Source organism: Ambystoma mexicanum, chromosome 10 (genome assembly GCF_040938575.1).
Source record: "Ambystoma mexicanum isolate Mex_15411 chromosome 10, UKY_AmexF1_1, whole genome shotgun sequence".
Lineage (NCBI taxonomy): Eukaryota > Metazoa > Chordata > Amphibia > Caudata > Ambystomatidae > Ambystoma > Ambystoma mexicanum.
Genome location: NC_090932.1, coordinates 1,677,287,939 through 1,677,308,240, shown reverse-complemented (window position 1 = coordinate 1,677,308,240; position 20,302 = coordinate 1,677,287,939). Strand labels below are relative to the sequence as shown.

General features: G+C 44.8%; 1 long non-coding RNA gene across 1 annotated transcript in view; it reads right to left on the bottom strand.

The window, feature by feature from the left end:
* Positions 1-3,773: 3,773 nt before the first annotated feature.
* LOC138492735 (uncharacterized) overlaps positions 3,774-20,302 on the bottom strand; it is a 58,281-nt gene continuing 41,752 nt past the window's right edge. The window contains exon 2 of the long non-coding RNA XR_011276255.1: positions 3,774-6,259. This is a non-coding gene — a long non-coding RNA (uncharacterized lncRNA). The remainder of the gene's footprint in view (positions 6,260-20,302) is intronic.

Here is a 20,302-nt window from a genome sequence, read left to right as displayed (position 1 = left end):
ATATTGTTCCAAGTGTGATTAACCAATAGTTCTCTATCTTCGTTGCAGGTGCGGCGCCTTTGCGAAAATGTCAAGCGTAGAATGGTGACCAGCGCTGCCTCGAGCGGTAATATGCCAAGTAAGTATCTTGCGGTAAATAAGTGAATGCCTTTGGCGGAACCCCGCTCACCTTTTGTTTGTTCTTGTTTTTTCAGATGCTGATGTTGCGAGCAGAGATTCAACGGGCACCGTGCTGGGTCGTGAAGATGCTCTAATGATACATGAGTATGGCGCAGCGCTGCAGCTGGCAATGCGACACAGTTGTTTTAAATGTTTTTTCCCTTTCTCACAGGTGCGGCTGCTCCAGGAGAAGATGATGACCAAATGGGAATCTTCCTGTTCTAACCTTCTCTTCTCTTTCCTTTTCTCTAGGATCGGCTCCGGACACAAACAGGTGTAGCTGTAGACTGAATACTGGACTGCAGGCACTGTGAGCGTTACGCTGCTGAGATGCAGAATAACGTGAATCGTGTGCTGCTTTTTGGGCGTGGTTTAAATAGCATCAAAAAAGTAGTTTCCAGGTAAAGAGTTCCAGTAACACACCCAAGTAGTAAAATAGTTCCTAAAGGAAAGTAGTCCCTTCATGGCCTCATGATGGCCTGTATGTGAGTTCTTTGCAGGATGACCTGCACAGTTTAAAGATGGCAATATGAGCCTGGCGCCTACAGCGCCAGGACTGAACCCATATAGCCCCTAGACGGAGTTTTGGGAATTCCTGGGTCTTCGTGGATGCCTGTTGCCTGGATAGATGGATCTGTGCCGGATGTCTGGGGGCAGGCATCGTGACACCATGTACATTGGGGTAGTAGAACTTTTATAGAAGGAAATAAGACTCTAATAGACAATATATGGACTGGACCTGTCAATATACTTTATTTTACAGGTTGCCCAAGTGGGGGGATCCTCATACAGAACTGTGGCTAGTGGTAGGGGCCCAGAATTCTGCGAATTGTTTAACCAACTTGATTTCCTCCTACGTCTATTGTTGATTGACTTTATTAATTGATTTGTATGCCATTTGAAACTGTATACAGTTGTTGAATTTTAATGGAATCTAAGAAGTAATTGTGGTACCACATTGAGACTGTCTTTACCATTTTAGAATTTCCTGAGCACAAAGTGTGTTATTGCATGTGTACATAATCAAAGCCTTATTTATGTAAAGAACTGTGTTTTCACCAACATAGTGGGCCTCATTCCGAGTAGGGCGGTAAGGGATACCAGGCACCGTTAAGGAGATAGGTGCCGGTAATCCATTAGCACCCTACTATGAGGTCCCTTAGCGGGTCCCTCCTTTAACGCCTGGTCTGACCAGGCGTTATGGACGGGACCCGTTAAGGGACTTCAGAGCTAATAACGGTACCGCAATTTGCGGTACCGTTATGAGCTACTTCCCCATTCCCATTGAGCCCTATTGGGGCTCAATGGGGAATGTCTTTAAATGGGGATTTACCGGTCCCGCAAAGGTCGGAGTACACCGGTAAGCCCCCATTGAACAAGACCGGTGCCGGTACCATTATTGGAGGCAGTCATGGCGCAAATAGCGCCATGACTACCTCCAATATCGGAATGAGGCCCAGTGTGTGGACATTCCTTTGTGGGTGCTTGGGGACTACACTGTACTTAAGAACCAGCCTGAATCAACTCCTGAGAGCTTAAGCCTTGGTTGCTCATACACAGCTACCAAATAGAGAACCTTGGCTGGGGTGCTCTGTGCTTCTGCTTTGCCATATAGGGAGCAGGAGTACAGATACCCCCCTCCAATCTTTACAATGACCCTACGGTTAATTTGCTGGAGGAATACGTGGACATAAATTATGGCAATGTTTGAAACTATCTGCTAAGAGATCCCATGTAACATGTGACTTTTTCAGCCCCTGTGAACCTTTTAGTCCACCGCTTTTTGATGAGACTTGGAGGTCCCTAACTACAATGGGAAAACAGAAATACAAGTCCCAGAATGAAAAGTACTTTTGGGGGAAAAAAGCCAAGACTGGCTGTAGCGGTGACACATGGCCTGGGTCATTTGGCAGCTAGTTTGTACGCACATAACCACGCTCATCCACCTATATACGTTCCGTTACTTGCTGATCGAGGAGAGTAGCCTGTCCGAGTTCAGACTTTATGTCCATGTGTGTTATAATAACCCCCCCACCCCAAGCCCTGCAGCAGGCCTGTGCAGAGCCTGTGGCGGGTGGGCCTGACCCCAGTTCTCGGAGTCAGGAGCCCATTCACGTAATAAACAAAAATGGGAAAGCAGATATCAGTGTCAGAATGAAAGGGATTCAAACTAGCACTGGCAAAGCCAAACGTTTCGGCTTTTGTGCAGGTATGACAATCATTTCCCAGGCAGCTCCATAATGGCACTATTACCTGCCAATAAGATGCCAACAGCTGCAAAAAGGCGCAAATACCAGAGCAAATAGCACCAGGTTCTGAAAAATGCCATTCCTATATCTATACACTAGCCAAAGCTGATGATTTGCCAATGCTTGCTTTTCAACAAGACTTCAATGCAGGGACACACACACTGCTAATAAATCAAGTGGCTGAAGGCACACTTGGTTAGGACTTTTTTATTACACCAGCAACACATTTACAGCTTCAATTAACCCATTAACCCTCAGAAGACTGCTTTGAAATAGCACTGGCAGGCATTAACAGCACAACGCTTCATGTTACTGCTTGATAAAGTAAAAGAGATCCCAGGAATATGCGTTTCGAATACGGAGGTACTGGGTGGAAGTGGCTGTAGAGATTAGCATGGCCATGGCCAGTGACTAGGTGGGAAAATAAGCAGCCACCCACAAGCTGTGTACCCTTCCTAGATGTTCTCCAATGTAATAGTTTCAGTTTATAGGTGGTGCATCACCACCCTCTAACAGCCAAAACTAAAACCAGCCGCTTTACCATTTCCAGTGTAGGTCGTGGTGGATTGATGTTTCTGTTCCAGCATCTGTAGGAATGGGTGTGTCATCTCTGGCGTTTTCCCCATAGTTTCACTCACACATGGACAGCGCTGGCCTATAATGCGTAGATCACGCATGTCATCTCCATTGCACAAGACCTTCTCCCTAGTCCCATTCCTCACTGTGTGACGTTGTTCAATCCATCCAGAACATTCTGAATCCTTTTGTCCACTCCTTCAAACTGCCTCAAGCCCCCTTTCACATTACTTTGAGAATGCAATAGGTTCCAGCACCTGTTTACCATTGTCACAACCAATCCTATGGACGGCACAATAGCCTTGTGGGACACATGAGAATGTTATGGATGCTGTGAAGAAGTGGAAAGAGTCTGTGTAATAGTGAGGTATCAAATGTAGGGTATTCATTACCCCAGGAGCACACTCCAGAGGGATTGGCCCTTCAACCATCCTTACCGTGAGACGTCTTGTAGGATTCCTGAAGTCTTAAGAATGTGTTTATGGCCAATATCAAGGTATCAAAAATGGAACATTTTCTTAATCCAATGACACTGAATCCATGAAGGTCAATGCAATACTGCACTCCTTGCTACAGTTAATGTCACCAGCTGGATAAATAGATGGTTCTACGCATGTAAGACCTGCATGAAGTATTCTGTAAATCCCTTGCTGCCAACCACTTTAGGTTATGTAAGGAAAACATACCTTCACGTAACATCTATGTTTAACAACATTGGGCTTTCAAGGTCAAATTAAAAAGTGTACACTATTAATATTTGTGCTAAAAAACTATTATTAACAATTAATGTCAACTTCAAATAATATATTTATTTGGAACTCACAATGTTTTTTGTCTGATGTATACATTAAGTAAAAAGAAACAAGCCATATGTACAAACCCATACAACATACTTAAGTGCCACTTAAAAAGATAAAACAATCCATTTGGAACTTCTTCACACACCAATTAACTCTAAGACATATCACTAAAATTGCATAGTTAGCATATTGTCGTCCACTAATTAATTATGGCCAAATATATTTTATGGTAAGCATTATCACATTATAGTCCAAAAGGACTGTCTAGTAACTGTTCCCAATTGTCTGTATGATTCGGACTTGCTCAAGTTGACTTTTGGCTGATCTCATAAGGAAGCACATCTCCCCTGGGCTCATTGTGCTCTGTCACAGCTATGCTTAAATGGGGTAAAAAACAAAACCCTACAAAATAAAGAAATCATACCACAACCTGTGCCAACTCGGGCTATTGCTGCTGATTTGCTCATGACCTTGCTGTTCATTCGTCATTTCATCATATTTTGTCTTTATATTCGTACAGCAATGAAGAATGAAGTATTTACAACAACAGCCATGTGTGTAATTGTCCCTTACATCACTTGCTCCAGTACTTTTATCAGGTGTGGTGACATAGCACATTGGTACTGCAAACTGGGTTCTATAATTCTGCTGAGTCATGGTAATTCAGATTGGTTTTCTGACTGAACCTTGTTTAACATTTCGAGCACTGGTAAGGTTCTATGACTGTGCATGTCCTCTCCTGTTGCCTTAGACCATCCTTCCGACTGAATGTTTTTGGACATTCTGTGCACTGATAAAGTTTGTCTCCAATGTGTTTAGTGTCATGTTTAGTCAAACTGAAGGTGTTCTGACAGAGCACTTAGAAGCTTTTTCTACAGGATGTTTGCTTAATATTAAGTCTGATCCTCTTCAGTACTGCTACTGTTCCGATGTTCAAAGAACTTGTGATTTCTCGAGTGTGGTTTCTCTCATGTATAGCCAGACTGCTTTTGTGACGGAATCCTTTCTGACATTCTGAGCATTTATAAGGTTTTTCTCCAGTATGGATTCTCTCATGTACAGTCAGATGGCTTTTCTGACTAAATCTCTTTTGACATTCTGAACACTGATAAGGTTTTTCTCCAGTATGTTTTCTTTTATGTTTAGTTAGATCACTTATTTTACTGAATCTTTTCGGACATTCTGAGCACTGATGAGGTTTTTCTCCAGTGTGTTTTCTCTCATGCTCAGTCAGACTGATTTTGTGACTGAATCCTTTCTGACATTCCAAGCATCTATAAGGTTTTTCTCCAGTGTGGATTCTCTCATGTACAGTCAGATGGCTTTTCTGACTGAATCCTTTCTGACATTCTGAGCATTTATAAGGTTTTCTCCAGTGTGTTTTCTCTCATGCTCAGTCAGACTGATTTTGTGACGGAATCCTTTCTGACATTCTGAGCACTGATAAAGTTTTTCTCCAGTGTGTTTTCTCTCATGCTCAGCCAGATGGCTTTTCCGAAAGAATCTCTTTTGACATTGTGAACACTGGTAAGGTTTTTCTCCAGTGTGTTGTTGCTCATGTCGCCTTAGAATCTCTTTCCGACTGAATCTCTTTTGACATTCTGCACACTGATAAGGTTTTTCTCCAGTGTGTTTTCTCTCATGGTCAGTCAGATGGCTTTTCCGACTAAATAGCTTTTGACATTCAGTACACTGATAAGAATTTTCTCCAGTGTGTGTTCTTTGATGCAGAGTTAGATGTCTTTTGTAACTGAATTGTTTATCACATTCAATACACTGATACAATTGTTCTTGGCGGTGAGTGTCTCCAGATTGGGCTTTGTTGAGGAAAGATGACATGACAAGAATTCACATAATTTCAAAGTCAGGACATTTATAAAATGTTCACTACAAACCTCCCAATGGAGCAGCTTCTTTCTATGGGTTTTTATGCGTGCACCCCTATGGACAATCTACATTGTGCTGCACCAATTCCTTGAACACCCTATTTTGCAATTCTGACAACTTCTCGACTGTCTCTCGTGACAAATCGGACTGATTTCATGACCAATGGTTTTCTAGCAGGCACCACACTGACAGGTCAATGAATCAAAGTTTAGTAGGTTTAACATATATGCAATTATGGGAACACAACTCATTCCACCTGTGTCTTCTCCGATATAGTATCAGAACAAACATAAAATCAATGTTTTATAACATTTGCATTGAGTTCATGTGTGATTGTCCTATATGTATTTTCTTGCAGGATACAAGCTTCCTCTTTAATGGATTGTTCTGTTATAGATAGTACTTGCAAAGGTCCTCTGTGCATTGATTCCACTGTTAACCTTTATTGATGGTGGGGTTTAATGGAATTAAACAACTTTCAGACTCGTAGCTCTGGGACACCCTCAGTTTTCTTCCTTGTTAACCTTTCCAGGGTCTTCAGGTCACTTCCCTGAATTGCAGTTTTGCATTCTCTCTTCATACTTCCATCTGTGGAGTTAAAACAGTGCATAGCAATTATATTCATCCATTCAAGGCCAGTAATAATCGACACATCACTTTTCTAATAGCGCTTCATACAGAATTCCTATTACTTTTGAGTACTGGCAAAACAGGTGTTTTATTATTACCCAATTAAGTGGAACTCAGACATATGTAAAATTAAATGCTGAAAGATGCCTGCAGGGATTTTAACCTGGTTGGCTACAGTTGGACAATGTCTGAGATGAGCGCTTAACTTGATGAGCTACCTTACCAGTGGAGAACACAAGGATGAAAACATAGCTAAAGATTTCTTCAAGTGCTACATATGAAGGCGCAGGGAATGTCGTTACACCTTCTCTTTAAAACTGTACCTTAACGCCTCAAAAGAACCCAGCCACAAAGGGTCAATTCATATTTAAGTGTCAAGGGCTAAACTAACATGTGTGTCTTGACTTTGTAACATTTTAACACATCTCCCCTTTTAATTGTCATGAAATACAGTGAACCTATTCCATTCTGACTCCACAGCACACAAGCATATTTTGCCTAAAATGTTTTTGATGAAATTCTGTCACCTTGTTTCATCAGAACAACCTTTAGTCTATTCATAAAGTGCTTAAACACACATGCATCCAAGTGCTTTGGACCCAACCAAATGTCTATTCAGAAAGTGCTTAAACACACATGCATGCACGTGTGTTGGACCCAACCTATAGTCTATTCATAAAGTGCTTAAACACACATTCATCCAAATGATTTGGACCCAACCTATAGTCTATTCATAAAGTGCTTAAACACACATTCATCCAAGTGCTTTGGACCCAACCTAAAGTCTACTCATAGAGTGCTTAAACACACAGGCGTGCAAGTGTGTTGGACCCAACCTATAGTCTATTCATAAAGTGCTTAACCACACATTCACCCAAGTGCTTTGGATCTAACCTATAGTCTATTCATAAAGTGCTTAAACACACATGCATCCAAGTGCTTTGGACCCAACCAAATGTCTATTCAGAAAGTGCTTAAACACACATGCATGCACGTGTGTTGGACCCAACCTATAGTCTATTCATAAAGTGCTTAAACACACATTCATCCAAATGATTTGGACCCAACCTATAGTCTATTCATAAAGTGCTTAAACACACATTCATCCAAGTGCTTTGGACCCAACCTATAGTCTATTCATAGTGTGCTAAAACACACATTCATGCAACTGCTTTGGACCAAGAAAATCTTGAATAGAAACAGAAATCTAGTGTCAAATCTGAAATAGTGAGTTTTGCAGCTGTTACTTTAAGGCCAACAAGCCCCTGGCAGTTCGAGATGCCATAGGACAGAGGGAGGGAGGACAGGGATTCACACCCACTGAATTATATAGCACATGCTTTAGAAATGGTGAATTAAGGTTGCATTGCCAGGTGTGAGTGTAGTTACCTCATTGATACCTTCATGCTGATATATCAAAACCTGATCGACTTTTAGTGACTGGTAACAGTGACAATTATTTTAAAATAAATCAACACTTCCATTGGTACATGTTAGTGGCTGAGGCTTAGTGGTGAAGGGCTCAGCTAGGTGAGTTTGTATAGACATTAGTGGCTAAGGATCGAGGATAGGGTTATTGATTTGTTTTAGTGGATAGGGGTTAGTGGTGAAGGGCTCAGCTAGGTGAGCTTGTATAGACATTAGTGGCTAAGGATCGAGGATAGGGTTATTGATTTGTTTTAGTGGATAGGGGTTAGTGGTGAAGGGCTCAGCTAGGTGAGCTTGTATAGACATTAGTACCTAGGAATCGAGGATAGGGTTATTGTTTTGTTCTAGTAGATAGGGACAGGGGATAGTGATGAAGGGCGAGGCTAGGGGTGTTTGTATAGACATTAGTACCTAGGAATCGAGGATAGGGTTATTGTTCTGTTTTAGTGGGTAGGGGTAAGGTAGGGGTTAGTGATTGGGTTTATGGAAAAGGGGTAGTTGTCATGGGGCATTATAACATACTACCGGCTAGGGGTGTTGGCTATTGGTTAGTGTTGTCAGTCTGTAGTTGTTTGTATGACAATGCTTGTCCGTTGGTACTCATGTCCAGCAGTCAGTGGTTGCCTCAGACTGTCCCTTTGTGTCTGTGAGTGTCAATATCCAGCAGGCAGTGGTTGTTGATGTGTGTCTGTGGGTGTCAATGCCCAGCAGTCGGGGGTTGTCTCTATCTCTCTGTAAGTGTGGGTCTATGCGTAACCAGACTCAGCTGTCAGTGACTTCCCATCACTGCCTATCCCTGCGTGTCACTGACTCCCCCTACCCCTCAGTGCCTATCCCTAAGTTTCAAGAGCTTCATCTGAGCCCATATGAGGTGTGTTGGTGGCCTTCGGATTGTGATTATTGATCAGTTTACCAACTCTATTTAAAATCGGCTGCATTCACATCCCATTTTCGAACAATAGGGACCAGACAAACATGAATGCTTATTGCAGCACTCTTCTGACAATTGCCACCCTACCCACCCTGTATTGTCCATCCCCACCCTTTCCCAACTCTGCCAGTACCTGGTGTACCACCCAAAACTTTAATGATTGTCAGGGAACTGCGCCACTAGATGTGGTTTGTGTGCCTGCGCCAGAAAGTTCAGGCCGTACGCCAGGATCAGGGAGCAAATGCCAGTGACCTGGTGTAACACTCCCTCTTTAGCCGCTGTGACCTTCTCTGCCACTAGAATGTCCCAGCTGCCAGGAGGAGTTGGCTGATTATCTCGGCCATCACCCCTGACCTTGGATACAGCCCCGGGACTGGTACCCGTAGCAGAGTCACTTTGGCCTCCATCTGGTGTTGGACCTGAGTGATAGCTTCAATTGAGTTAACCACTTTCTCCCAGAAGGTTTGCGTAAGGGGGCACTCCCACCACATGTGTAGATATGTCCCTTGAGCCCCACATTTCCTCTAACAAGTCGGGTTCAGCAAACTCTTGTTGCAATGCAGCCTCACCCCGGGGTAACACCACCGATATGTCAGTTAAAAGGCACATTCCTTATTAGTTACACATTTGGAGGAGGAGTTTCTTGTGCAAATGTTCACCCATGTCTGGTCCTCTATAGGATAACCTAGGTCCCCCTCCCATTGGGCCATGTATTGGGGTCGGAGCTTCCACATGTCCACCTGCAGGAGTCTATACAGCCTGGAAACGTTCCACCCTTGTGAGCCCTTCAGCAAAGTAAGCTCAATGGACCCAGATCGCGTGTAGCCCCTCTGACGGACCAGTTGGTGAACTCTCCAGTGCTGGATTTGGGCATAGCTATGCCTATCCGCCTCAGACAAGGAGAACCTTTCCTAGCAGTTTACAAAGGACCGCGGCGATCCACTATCAAAGAGTTGAGACAGGTATTGTAGGCAAACTTGCAAACATCTTCTGAATTCGGCGGCAGAAAGCCTTGAATAAAGTCTGGGTTATGTAAGATTGGGGTGGGTGGGCCTAAACCCCCTGGATTCCTGTCTTTTTCATCACCCAGACCCATGTTTTCAACTTTGTTTTCTTGGAGGATAGCAGACCAGCCTATACAACAGGTTGACCCAATCTTTATTTTTTAACAAGGGGACTGTTTTACAACTGGGTTGTCGAACCAATGAGGGAAGGGGAAGGAACACAGACTACCTCCTGCTCCTGCATTATGTGAAGACAGGGCATACATTCCTAGTTCTCTTAAACCAAGCTAAAAACCGCTGGAATTGCGAGCAGGACCCACTTCTTTAAACAAAACCAGGCCTTTTTCAAAGAAGAAAATGTGTGGTTAATAGGAGCCCACAGGGTACAATATTTTATAAAACTTGTTTTCGTTTGGTTCCTAATCATCATATTGTAAAAAATGACTCAATGTTTAAGACAATTCACACAAAGACATGTGTAACATATAACATCTTATCAAAACATATGCCTATATATGTGCATTCTAAAACGTATCACAATGATGAGTGGTGTAATACCACTTTATTCACAAGTCATTGTTTCTGTATCACAAAGGTTTCTGACATCTCTCGGAATTGATATTTTTGGGTTTTTCTCACCCTATGTCCTCTCGGGGATAGTACTAGGCAGTGGATGAAGCTGCAAAGTTATTGTGTCAATGCGGCTGCGTTTCGGCCCCTCTGGCATGAGATAGAACGCATCCATCCTTGGTATTCTCGTTTAGTAGTGCCGGGCCTTCATCAGGACGGGGAATAGGTAATCTATCAGGCTACTGTGGTTTTTGACCCATGTGATACTTGTCTTCTTTCTAAAATAATAATAATAAAAAATGAATGTAACCACTTAAAAATAGGTCAATGGTCTTTAGTTTATCAGAGGTGTTTATAGACATGCTCATTGTCATGGAGCATTTAGAGCATATGGTTTCATAAAGCACAAGCGACTCACCTCAAAAATGCTGAGCAAAGCAGGGACAGAGGAGAGTCGCTCGATAACTACAGCTGATTTACTGTGAGATTAGATAAATACAGGACATATGTTTAGCCCAAAAGGCTATAATGGCGGTTTAAAAAAGTGCATACATGCTGTACTCTAGATTATATGTGTGTCTTTCGTGCCTAATACCTGATTGGCGTGTTCTTGTTAATGGCCGTGCAGGTGTTGTTGATCCATCAGGGATTAAGATTGGGATTACATCACTCGGGTCTTGTTTGGATTGCCGGCTTGTTGGAGAAGCTCCTCTTCTAGCCTGTAAAACAGACAGGGGACGGGAGCTTATTAGGACCGATAATTTCGGTCTGGTGGTGAGAACCGTGGCAACTGAGGTGTTTTTTTGCCCCAGCACAGCGCGTTCACCGTATTGTACGGTCATGCATTTTGGGATGCTGTTGAGGGAATGGAAGAACAGGACCAAACATAATCTACTACACTTGCTGCTGTTCGTTGTACTCCGGATTCCAAAATCCTCCCTTGAACTGCGCGTGCTCAGGAAAGTGAGCGAGCAGTCCAAGACTTACTTTGTTATTCTTCCGTGTATTGCGGACACGTGATTGTTGGTCACGTGCCTCTCGCTAGTCGACTTACGACTGAGCATTTGATATTGTTTCAGATGTGGTGCAGCATGGGAAACAGAGTCTTCCTCTCATGCAGACCTACATGGGCACGCTATTTTCTTGATGAAAAATATGAGCGTGCTGAGGTAACATTGTTGCTTGCTTAATGGGAGGACTTCACATTCCTAAGGCAATTAATAAAAAGGGATATGATCCACCTCTATCAAATACTTATCTTCACAGCATAATTTGTTTCTAAATTGCACTGACACTGTTAACAATCAAATAGTGTCCATTATATGTGTGTGTAGAGCGATCGCGAGAGCCCCGCTCTCGCGAGACCTCGCCAGCAAACACAGCTCCGCCCCCGCGCGCTACGCGCGCATTACGGGACGAGCTCAAGACGCGATCAGAGGCGTCTACCCGGCTCCTCCGAGCACGGGACTTCATATTTATGCAGCCTGAGGAATCCTGACCCTCAGGACAGTTGGGCCCGTTGGCCTTTAGTAATGTTGGCACCTTGTGCCTCTTCAATTCGTTATGGAATTACAGCATCAATAAACCACTGGTGCAACCCAAGTACGGCTCCTGTCTTCACTTAAGGTGGGCGATTTACTACATAAATTGGCGACGAGGATCATCATCAGAACCTACACAGAAGCATGCAAGGAGCCACGCCACCGCCACCCTTTTTGCAAACGCCAGGTAGGCCTGCCATTCCATGGCCACAATGGCAACCCCTGTTCATGACATACGTGGAGGCTATGGGGGGAGCAGGGTTTTCGGCGGCAAGACGCAGGGCCATGTTACTCAATGCCCTAGGAGTGGAGGGGCAAAGAATATTCGAGGGCCTTACCCCGATTCCTGTAGACGATGACAATGAGGATGTGTTCAAGGAGGCGGTCAAGAGAATCATTAAGAGGTTCGCCAGCAAAGAGAACACAGTGCTCCACAGAATACGGTTTTACACTCGGAAACAAGAACAATCTGAACCCGTCGATGACTACGTCACCAAATTGAGGGAACTAGCAGCCTTGTGTAACTTTGGCACCAATGCAGAAAACCGCATATGCGACATGTTGGTCGTACACACTAACAGTCGTAAAGTCCAAGATAAATTTATCATCGAAAAGGAGCTACAGTTAGAGAAAGCTATTGAGATCGCCAGGGCGGTAGAAGAAACGGTGGGAAGAAGAAAAGAATTTGCAGGGGCCCAGGGTCCCGCGGAAATACAAGCGGTGGGCTTCCACATAAAAAAAGAAAAGTCGACAGCGGACATGAGAGAGGCGAGAGGTTACAAGAGAGAACCCCTCAAGTGCCACAGGTGCACCAGCACGAAGCACCTGGCGTTTGACCGGGAGTGCCCAGCTAGAGACAAGGAGTGCTCCATCTGCAAGCGCATTGGGCACTTCTCCATAGTGTGTCGAAAGTGTGGAGTGTGGAGAAACAAGAAGGTCACCAGTCTCACCACAGATCGAACGATGGGAAGAGAATCCTCCTCAGAAGATGAAGGAAGACCCACAGTCATTATGGTGAACAGCACACGGGCCAGGAGAGAGAAGCCCCATCGCCTCATCAAAATCGATGGAAACGAGACAAGGGTCATGGCAGACTCCGGGTCAGATCTCACCATTTTACCCCTCCGCTCTTACAAAGAAATGGTGGGTAAGGAGAAAGTGTAAGTTCTCACCACGCGACACAAGCCCACAGTGTTTGGTGGGGCGTCAGTTGAACTGCTAGGCTATATCAATGGAAAAGTCGAATTCAAAGGGAGAGAAACCATCACCCGAGTATATTTCAGTCACGAAGGTCCAGCGGTTTTGGGCTGGGACGACCAGGACAAGTTAAAAATCAAACTAGATCCCAGTACAGAAGATCAGGTCCTGTCTGTCAGTGCAAAGAACGGATCAATTGTCAAGAGCGATTATCCAACACTTTTCTCGGAGGAGCGGGGGCATATCAACAATTTTCTTCACAAAATTGTGCTCAAAAGAAATGCTGTCCCTGTCAAACACCGGGTGAGACCAGTACCAGCCACAGCAAGAGACACCCTCAAACATCAGCTGGACAAAATGAAAATGGGAGGGGTAATAGAAGAAATTGAAGCGTCCGAATGGCTGAGCCCAGTCGTCCTCATAAAGAAACCCCAATCTCAAGAATTAAGGGTGTGCATAGACCTGCGCAGTTTAAACCTAGAAGTCATTACGGACAACTACCCGCTCCCAAGCATAAATGAACTCATTTTACTAATGAAAGAAGCCAAAATATTCTCTAAACTGGACATGAGAAACGCATACCACCAAATACAGCTGCACGATGAATCAAAACCCCTTACGGCATTCATCACTCCTTTTGGTACATACCAATTCACCAAAATGCCTTTCGGGCTGTCGTCAGCTGCATCTGCATTCCAACGCATGATGGACGTCCTGCTACGGAAAGTTAAAAATGTGGTATATTTCCAGGATGACATCCTGGTGTATGCAGGAGATGAACAGACACACAATGCCACACTCAAATTAGTTCTCAACAAGTTACAAGAAGCAGGAGTGCGCCTACGCTACGAAAAATGTTCGTTCGGGGTGAAAGAAGTCGAATACTTAGGGTACAAGATATCGGAAAAAGGGATCAGTCCCAAACAGAACCTCATGCAAGCCATCACCAAAGCTCTGGAACCCACCACTAAAGAAGAAGTGAGGTCATTTCTAGGATTGGCCGAATACTATGCGAAATTCATACCCAGGTTTTCAGAAATAACTACACCCCTCCGTGATCTGCTCAAGAAAGGGTCAGAATTCACGTGGCGAGAGCCTCAGAAGAAGGCGACAGAAACCATAAAACAGCACATAGTGAAAGCCCCATGTCTCCAACCGTTTAACCCAAAGTGGGAAACTGTAATCACCACAGACGCCAGTGCGTACGGACTAGGGGCAGTGCTAACGCAGAAGAGAGGGGACAACGAACATGTAGTGGCCTTTGCCTCAAAGGCACTATTAGTGGCGGAACAGAACTATTCCACCATTGAAAAAGAAATGCTAGCATGCGCATGGGCCGTCGAACATTTCCGAACATACGTGTGGGGCACAAAGTTTAAGCTGGTAACAGATCACAAGCCGCTCATTCACATGCTCAGCCCAGGAGGCACCAAAGCTTCCACGCCCAGACTGGCCCGCATCGCAGCTAAACTACAGGAGTACACATTCGAAATCCAGCACATCTCAGGCTGGAAAAACTCACAAGCCGATTGCATGTCGAGACTGCCGGAGGGCAAAGATGAGGCTACCACGTTCCTACAAGGGGAATGCATAGTCGCGTCCATCACAGACCTATCGGCACCAGGGTACCTGGAACTCAGTGAAAGGCATTGGGAAGAAGAAGACGAGAAAGACCCCACCATGGCAAAGATTCGCGGATGGATCAGGGAAGGGTGGCCCAATGAAAAAACGCTGCCCGAAGGCATGAGACCGTATTGGAAAGTGCAAGATGAGTTGTCGGAAACAGAGGGGATAATCATAAAGACAGACCAAATCATTCCCCCCACAGGAATGAGACGCACAATCCTCTGTAGGGCCCATGCGGGACATTTGGGGAACACGATGACACGCCGCAGGGTGAGAAAAGCCTACTGGTGGCCGTCTATGGATCAAGAAATTCGCGCTATGATAGAACGCTGCCACGAATGCCTCAATAGCGACAAAAGACTTAAGGTTCGCCAGGCACCCCTCATACCCACAGAGATACCAGAAGCGGTATGGTCCAAAGTGGGCATCGACTTCATAGGGCCCCTGGAGGCGATGGCGACAGAACACAGATACGGCATAGTACTTGTCGACTATCTATCCAAGTGGGTGGAAGCAGAGTTTGTACCAAACATAACTACTGAGACAGTCATAGAAGTACTCACAGAAATTTTTCAAAGGGAAGGCCTCCCGAAGGAAGTCGTCACAGACAATGGTGTACAATTAGTTTCCAAAGACATGGAAGAATTTTTAAAAAGGAACCATATTAAACAAAAGAAAGCGGCCCTATATCACCCTCAAGCCAATGGACTCGTCGAGAGGGTGAACAGGTTCATAAAGGGCGCCATCCAACTGGCCACGGCTTCCGGTATGGACCCGCTCAAAACCACCAAAGAGGCCATAGCGGCCCACAGGCTCACGCCAAACGGTATTACACAAATATCCCCGTTCAAAATGTTGAGAGGGAGGAGTGCTGCATCTACGCTCATTCCACCATGGCTGTCGAAAGTAAGGGAAGATGAAGCCGTGAACATGGCTGAAGTAGTATGGCGCATTGAGAAAAACAAGTCACGCATGAAATCGTGGAGCGACGAAAGAAGGCGGACAAAGCAAGTGCCCAGCATAGGAAAAGGAGACTGGGTGAAAATAAAACTACCAAGAAAAGATCAAACCACAGGATCCCGGTACAGTCAGCCCATAAAAGTAACTCACAAAGGGACAAATCATGTCCGCACAGAAGACGGGCGCGCGTGGAACTTTGAAAGAGTAGCATTATACCAGCGGAGGCAAGAAAAGGCGAGAACCCCAGAGACACCACGCGTGGAAGCCGAAAAGGATTACGGGGGAACCGACGAACGAGAACCCGAAGGAAACGACGGAGAAAGAGAAGAAACCGAGACAGAACCAGAAGAACCCAACCTAAACCCAGAACCTGAGCAGCAGGGACCTTGCCCTGGAACCGGTGAGAGACCCAGAAGGGAACACAGAAGACCGGTGAGATACAATGACTATGTATTAAAATGAACTTGTTCTGTATTGAAAAAGGGAGGTGTGTAGAGCGATCGCGAGAGCCCCGCTCTCGCGAGACCTCGCCAGCAAACACAGCTACGCCCCCGCGAGCTATGCGCGCATTACGGGACGAGCTCAAGACGCGATCAGATGCGTCTACCCGGCTCCTCCGAGCACGGGACTTCAAAGCTCGATATTTATGCAGCCTGAGGAATCCTGACCCTCAGCACAGTTGGGCCCGTTGGCCTTTAGTAATGTTGGCACCTTGCGCCTCTTCAATTCGTTATGGAATTACAGCATCAATAAACCACTGGTGCAACCCAAGTACGGCTCCTGTCTTCACTTAAGGTGGGCGATTTACTACAGTGTGTTACCGTTCTTATGTATATTCAGAGCAGTGTTATTGCAAGAACATTTATAAATATGAGAATCAGCACAGCATACTGCACGCAGATGGAAAAACATTAGGCAGTGGTCTTCTGACATGTTGCAATTAATGTGCGCATGCAGAAATTAAGAATACAGAAAATTAAGAATACAGAGCATCAAAAAACAAAAGTTTTGAAAATGATAGTTGCATGCAGAGCATGTATGGCATCACCATCTACTTTTTCCGCACACTATATTCCATTAACATTGGACAGGCGTCCTCAATACAAGTCAGCCGTAGTTATCGAGCGACTCTCCTCTGTCCCTGCTTTGCTCACCATTTTTGAGGTATCTTGTGCTTTATGAAACTATATGCTCTAAATGTTCCATGACAATGAGCATGTCTATAAACACCTCTGATAAACTAAAGACCATTGACCTATTTTTAAGTGGTTACATTCATTTTTTATTATTATTATTTTAGAAAGAAGACAAGTATCACATGGGTTAAAAACCACAGTAGCCCGATAGATTACCTGTTCCCCGTCCTGATGAAGGTCCGGCACTACTAAACGAGAATACCAAGGATGGATGCGTTCTATCTCATGCCAGAGGGGCCGAAACGCAGCCGCATTGACACAATAACTTTGCAGCTTCATCTACTGCCCACTACTATCCCTGACAGGACATAGGGTGTGAAAAACCCAAAAATATCAATTCCGAGAGATGTCAGAAACCTTTGTGATACAGAAACAATGACTTGTGAATAAAGTGGTATTACACCACTCATCATTGTGATACGTTTTAGAATGCACATATATAGGCATATGTTTTGATAAGATGTTATATGTTACACCTGTCTTTGTGTGAAATGTTGTCTTAAACAGTGAGTCATTTTTTACAATATGATGATTAGGAAACAAATGAAAACAGGTTAATAAAATATTGTACCCTGTGGGCTCCTATTAATCACACATTTTCTTCTTTGAAAAAGGCCTGGTTTTGTTTAAAGAAGTGGGTTCCACTCGCAATGCCAGCGGTTTTTAGCTTAGTTTAAGAGAACTAGGAATGTATGTCTATCTTTACATAATGCAGGAGCAGGAGGTAGTCTGTGTTCCCTCCGCTTCCCTCATTGGATAGCAGACCGGGCCAGTGTTTTCGCGGTAGGGCGGAGGTGTATGACAGAGAGCTGAGGGGAAGTGGCACTCTGGATTGTTCAATTTCTACCCATCTCGGGGGCCATTGGGCCTGACCCAAGGAAGGAAGTTTGCCAACTGAGCCGCTGCATAGTAATTGCACAAGCTCACGACCCCCATCCCTCCCAATCGGGTGTTGCCCATCAACACCTATTTAGGAACCCTAGGCTTTTCCCCCACCATATAAATGGAAGACCTTAGGCTACAATCAGAGGAGGGGTGTCTGTGGGATATCCACTCGGAGTACTGATTTTACTGGCTGTGATCTGGCCCATTAACGAAATTTCCTAGGACACCCACCTATCGAGATTCCAGCTCCCTAAAGAGATGTGGGAAGTTTGCCACATAGAGCTCCCTCAGGAGCGCTGAGATATGAACCCCCAAATATTCTATTGCTTTATTGTCCCATTTAATCAGGCAGGAGGGCCAAAGGGCCTCCATCTCTCCCGGTGTCAAACCCATCCCCGGGCCCCCCGATTTGTAATATTAATGATCAGTTTCAACATTTCCAAGATCATGATGGTCAGAAAATAAAAGCTGGAGGGTGCGTATACATTATGGTGTTGCAGCAGACACACAGTTTATTTTTGGTCTGTAAGAACTTAAACGATTGTGTCCAGGAAATGTTAAAAACAGACAGATGGAGTTGTCTTTTAGTATCTGAGTTTCCGTGTTGTGAGAAACCTGAAGGTGTCTCACTCGCTAGTCCCCTGGGATCTGTCATCCAGGTGGACAGGACACGGCCATCGCTTTTGTATCAGGTTCCTGGGGGTGGACCAGTGCGGGAGGATCACCTGGATGAGTGGTCTTCGGGGAGTGGAAGTGGGACACCGGATGGTGAGACGCGGAATCCCCTTCTCTGTAATACCTTTTCCCCATCCTACCAGGTAGGATAAAAACGAACTTAACCCCCTCCCCCTTTCCCGACACAAACACTTCCTCATGGACAGCTCACCCTGAGTGACAATAGACCAACACAAGAGCCGTATACCTGACATGTCCCAATACAATGGTCAGGCAATGTCAGGCAATTACTGATCAGTACACACACCTGACTTCCATCACACTTCCCAACACATATAAAAGGCGGAGAACGAAAGCACACTCTGAGCAAAGCAAAAAACACAAGGAAACAGCAGTTCGAAGATGGCAGTTTAATACGAGGAGAAAGACGGCAAGACCAGAGAGGATTGCAAGGAGGGTCATGCCCTAACCTGTAAAGACTATTACTTTTGTGAACCCTGGAAAGTAAGAAACCTAAGACCAAGAACTAAAGCTGATCTAACCTGTACAGGGTGTCGGAGGTACCCAGGGCTCTCCTGCATCGATAACCAAGGCGGCGAGGAGCGATTGACACTGTGGTACTGTCCATAGCTCCTACAAAAAACCAGCATCAGTAAAGACAGCACAGCCGGTGAGTTGGAGAGACTGATACCAAACCAGCATGTGTTTTGAACCAAGGTTGCAAGCAGCAACGTTGTATGAAATATCTAAGAGAACAGTGTGTGAGACATATGTGACGAGCAACGCAAATATAATTAGAAACCAAAGATGTGACTGAACTTTGGGAGGCCAAGAAAAGACATCGTAGACAGAGTGGTCTGTCCTCATGTGGGTGCTCATTCGAAAGTCTCTGTTAGGTATCCAACTGATGCTAAGTGTGAGAAAAAGGGAACCTTGAGATCAAAGTGGTCTTGCAACGTGTCAAGCTAAACCCTGTGCATATTCGAAAGTCTTCAATGGTTTAATCTATACTACAATTGGTCCGAACCCAGTGACTAATTGGGAAATTGAAAGGGATCTGAGCCTGGCTGAGAGGGACCTGGGCTGAACCGTGAGTCACACGAGAACGAATATTCTCTGAACATTGTAATAAGGGGATCTGAGCACAGAAGAGGGGGATCCAGGGAGAACACCCAAATTGAATGCTGTAAAAAGGAAAATAACTTTTGCATCTTGTGTTTTTGTACATAAGGCCTTCTGAATCAAGGGGCTTTTTAAGAAGTAAAGAGACTTGGACACAGAATTTCCTGATGCTGGTAATGAAACTGGATCCTCGTGCAGCAGAAGTAAAAGTGTGTGCTTTGCTCGAGTGAACCACCTTGCCCCGTACTCAAAACGTGGCGAAGGGAGGCCAATGGCCCGAACATCCTGACGTATCATTTTGTGAACACTTCTTTCTTTTTCATGAACACTATCCCACACTATTTGTAAATTAGCAGTAAGGATTGGCAATAGGTTTTTTAGTATAGGCGATTTTATTTTGACAAGACTGCACCAGGACTGCATTATTATTATTTGATGGTCGTAGCTTGCTCCCAGCTGTAGATTTAGGTTTAGATAGGCGTTTATCACTCCCTTACGAAAGTTCAATAAACACCCTTGAACCGTGGTCCCTTGCGTCTGCTGTCTTACTGTTCATACCATGCCCTACTTACAGCGAGGGAGGGTCACCTGGGTGGGGGACCTAGGTTTATGCTCAGGGGATTGCTCAAAGGGAGGCACAGTATTATACTGAGGAAGAAGATGAGGGGGATGACGTCCCTGATTCTTCTTTTAGTCATTCCACTTCTACCTCCCTTCCACTGAAAGAAGCTCCCCATTCTCCTTCTCGTCCCTCTGATTATTATTTTCCACACTCCCAACCTGCTCAGATAAAACACAATCCCCCTTTTTTATTTCATGTTAAAAATCCCAGTCATTCCCTGTTTGCTTCACAAACCCCCCCCCCC